This window comes from Halichoerus grypus, chromosome 5 (assembly GCF_964656455.1).
Source record: "Halichoerus grypus chromosome 5, mHalGry1.hap1.1, whole genome shotgun sequence".
In the NCBI taxonomy this organism is placed as follows: domain Eukaryota; kingdom Metazoa; phylum Chordata; class Mammalia; order Carnivora; family Phocidae; genus Halichoerus; species Halichoerus grypus.
The window spans coordinates 96,291,215-96,295,712 of NC_135716.1; the positions used below are offsets into that span (position 1 = coordinate 96,291,215).

General features: G+C 40.6%; 1 pseudogene; it reads left to right on the top strand.

Moving 5' to 3' along the window:
* The first annotated feature begins 365 nt into the window (after positions 1–365).
* Positions 366–1,829, top strand: LOC118525620 (ribosome biogenesis protein NSA2 homolog; annotated as a pseudogene).
* Positions 1,830–4,498: the final 2,669 nt, after the last annotated feature.

Below are 4,498 nucleotides of genomic sequence, written 5' to 3' on the forward strand. Positions count from 1 at the left end.
AGAGTGAATAAGATTGCTTCTCACTAATATACCCATCCACAGACACTTAAGTTTGTTTGTTTTAAGCTTTCTCTGCTCTGCTAAATCAATTCCCAACATCCCATATAGTTTTTGTCTTATTTATATGTTGTGGCTTGGGATTATGTATGTTTTCCTAGTTTTACCAGTGATGGAATGCATATTTTATTCTAGTCCTTCTTAGTGCTTCAGTGATATTTTTACAGAAAGTAAGCAGAAATGTCAATTTGAAACCAGAAGATCCTGCCCTTTCCTGTTGCAGGTTGCATGGAGTCAGCTCCTGGGTCTCTGACACCTGAAAATTGAGAGCTTCTTCACATCCCATCCTATACCTGGCGGCCGTCACCATGCCACAAAATGAATATTGAATTACACCATAAATGCTATGGATATTGTTTGGATTACCATGAGAAAAAGGTAAAGAAAGAAGGTCAGAGAGGTTCATGAATGTTCAAGGAAGGCAAAAAAGATGGTCAAAAAGTTAAGCTCTGCCATAAACAGCACCATGCTGAGAAAAGACAAATGAAAAAGATTATCAAGGTGCATGAAGAGAGGGGCACCTGGGTGGTTCAATCATTAAGTGTCTGCCTTCAGCTCAGGTCATGATCTCAGGGTCCTGGGATCGAGTCCTGAGTCCCGCATTGGGCTCCCTGCTCAGCTGGAGAGCCTGCTTCTCCCTCTCCCTCTGCCTGCCACTCTGCCTACTTGTACTCTCTCTCTATCAAATAAATAAACAAAATCTTTAAAAAAAAACGATGCATGAAGAGAGAAACCCCAAACAAAAGAATGATGAATAGACTCCACAAGGAGCAGTACCTGCATATCTGCTGGAGAGAGAGGGACGGCCCATGCTAAAGTGCTTTCCAATATGATTAACAAAAATGAAAATAGAGGGGCGCCTGGGTGGCTCAGTTGGTTAAGCGACTGCCTTCGGCTCAGGTCATGATCCTGGAGTCCCTGGATCGAGTCCCGCATCGGGCTCCCTGCTCGGCAGGGAGCCTGCTTCTCCCTCTGACCCTCCCCCCTCTCATGTGCTCTCTCTCTCTCTCATTCTCTCTGTCTCAAATAAATAAATAAAATCTTTAAAAAAAATAAAAAAAATAAAAAAAAAAAAAAAATGAAAATAGATAGCGGGAAACTGGGAAGTTCCTCTGCCAAGAGCTCATGCCCAGGGAGAAACAGAAGTGTTCAAAGTTATTTGAACAGGAAAGAGAAAGAAGAAAGCGTGGAAGAGGATGGTTACTAAGTAGGCTACGTTGGAAATGGCTTAACTCAAAAACCACTTAAATATGAAAGATTCATTAGGCCAATGGACTTACTTTTCAAAAAGGCCCACAACACATCCTGAACTGGAAGCCACCTTTGCCTGCCAATACTTAGTGTCAAGAAGAATCTCTCATTCCCACTATGTACAACTTTGAGTGTTATTACTAAAGGTCTGGCCATCGAGGTGAATGTGAGTGAGTTGGGTGTTGTGACACAAGGAGGCAAGGTTACTGGGGGAAAATATGCCCAGGTCACCAACAGTCCTGAAAATGACAGATGCATAAATGCAGTTTTATTGCTTTAACAGCAGTTTCATACAAGTAACTCCTTAGGATTATTGAAAATAGTACACCAGTCAGGAAAACCGCCATTACTGTGATGTTTCTGAATACTACCAAGCAGTTTTATGTGTCTGCAATCATTGAGAGAACTATTTATTCTATTGTAAAAAAAAAAAATTAAAATAGACAAATTTTACAAAAAACAAAAAAAACAGGAGATCCTCATCCTTCCTTGCCCCTTCCACTTCCACTGCTTAATTCACATCCTCATTGATTCTCACCTGTACCTTTTAAATATCTTCTAGCTGCTTTTCTGGTCTCCAATTTCTTTCCCCTCTAATTCATCCTTCACAGATAATCTGATCTGATTGCATCCCTCCCCAACTCAAAAACGTTTGGCTACTCACAACAAAAAGAACTGAGTCCTTCCCAGTTTGGTTTCAACCATCCTTTCCAGTCTTTCATTTACCATTAGACTCATAAACTCTGTGTTCCAACAAGCATCTATTGTAAAAGTTACCATATGCCAGGTCCATACTAGGCATTTGTGGATACAAAGATGAAAATACAGTTCATGCTCTCAGAAACCTCAGAGTCACAGACAGGTAAAAGCTGTTTATCATCCCCATATCTGTCTTTTAAAATTCTGTCCATTCAAAGTCAACCTCAAGCAACAAGCCTCCTTTATCTTCATTTTGGAATTAATCTCTTCCATCCCCGGGCTCCCCTGAGCATTTTCCCTGTACTGCTATTAGAATACTGAATCCAGATTGCCTTGAATATGCCTGTAGATGTGTCTGTCTCCCTCACCTGAAGTAGGACTCCTTAGTAGTAGGGACAACAGAGATCTCTGTTACATCAGGAAAGTGTTTTGCATAAAGCAGAAACTCAATAAAAATGTATTGAAAACATCAAGTTTTCCTGTTACTGAATTCAAGGAAGAAATGTTCAGTTGGTGTGTATATAAGGGACACTGAACTGCTTTATTTATTCTTTTGACATTCAAACATTTATTAACCTGCTGTGGACCAGGCCCTGTGCCCTACACTGTGGTGACAGAGATGAAAAAGGAACAGTTGTGTCCTGAAGTGGCTCACAGTCCAGCAAGGAGACAGTAGTGCAAACAATTGCAAAAGCCTGAGGCAGGGGCTCTAATAGAGGCGGGGCAGGGCAGAAAGAACTTAGAGCCCTGCCTGGGAAGGGGGCAGGCACCAGAAAGGAGGTGACCTCCAGCCAAGATGTGAAGGATGGAGAGCAGTTCCCTAGAGAGAAAAGGAATAAAAAGGAAATCCTAACGGATGTTATTTCCACTTTTGGCTATAGTGAAGGGTTGGGGGGACCATAGTTTTTGTTCAAACAGATTCATCCTTTGAATATTCAAATGCTTGTGAAGGACCTACTGTGGGCCAGGTCCCATGCTAGGCAGATATTTTTAATATAAATTATCTAAAAAGTGGGTGAAAAAAAAGGAGAAGCACATTTTAATTTAAAGGGTTTTATAAAAAGCTGCAATAATGTAGTCCAGATAAGTGTTCTGATGATTTCTTAATTCAGAGAAAAAGCTTAGAAGAATGCATGGAGATAATGTATCCATTACTCAGTTTCTTTCAAATATCTGCTGTCACCCGCAAGCGTTTGGCAAGAGCTGCTTTGCAATCAATTCCTGGTTGAATTCTCTGATGAGGGTCGGAAACGCCGTTATTCTGAGTCGTTGATTAAAGAGGGATTCGCATGCTGTATATACCAGATGCGCAGGAGGTGGGGCTGGCGGCCTGTGCTGAATGATTAGGAGCCTGATTTGTATTCTCTCTCAGAGGCAGAGGCAGTAAACTTCTCATAGTGGCTGAGGAAGGAAGTGTGTGTGTAATACTGACTTCATGCCAGGCACCATGCTAGACACATTATCTTCTTAAATCTTCACTCTAATCCTTTTGAGATAGATGTGTTATGGAGATGTCTGGTAACACAAGAAGTATTTATTTTCTTTTATCTGTTATTATTGTGATTATTTATTTTAAAATTTTAGCAGGGCAACTGCCAGTCAGTTTTCAGTATAAGTAGACACAGTCACCTTGGGGCATATCTTTCTGTCTATGGAATGGTTACTTGAATAGTCTGTCTTGCTTGTATAAAATGTAAGGACAAGTAAGCACTGCATGCCCCAAGGAAGGTTATATAACAGCAGCCGTTTTGTGATTGACTCTGTTTTTCCCTCCTAATCTCTCTGAATCTGTGGAGCTTGTTGGTAGAAAGGGACTGTGAATATCCAGGAAGCTAAGGGGTAAAGACCCTTCTTTTTGAGGTTCAACATTATTAGAACTTCTTTGAATGAATTCTCCCCTAACTTAAATGTTAACTTCACAAGAGCAGGGTTCACCTCTGTGTCTACAGGACCTAGATAGTGGCTAGCACCAGTAGGTGCTCAATAAATATTGTTGAATGATTCTTATCTCTCAATTCTTTCTTCCATACCCTTGCTCCTAAGTTTTCCAGACTAACATTTTTTTTGAGAGAGAGAGAGGTAGAGGGAGGGGCAGAGGGACAGAGAGAATCTTAAGTAGGCTCCATTCCCAGAGCAAAGCTCAACACAGGGCTCAATCCCATGACCCTGAGATCATGACCTGAGCCAAAATCAAGAGTTGGATGCTTAACTGAACCACCCAGCACCCCCAGACTAAACTTCTACTCTTCCTTTTTTATTAACTCTGTTCACTCATATTCCTGAAATTATTAACCAAAAATTTTAGCAGCTTCTACAATTTCTTTATACATTCACAGTCAATTAGAAACAACAAAGTCGTGTCCTCAAATAGAAGAGAATATTTGTCTTATTTGTTATAACCAGAGAAATGTGCAACCAGATTATCTAACATTTATGCCAAGTTGTTTAAGTAGGCTAAAAAGAGGTGGTAGGTAATAAGAAGGTATATTAG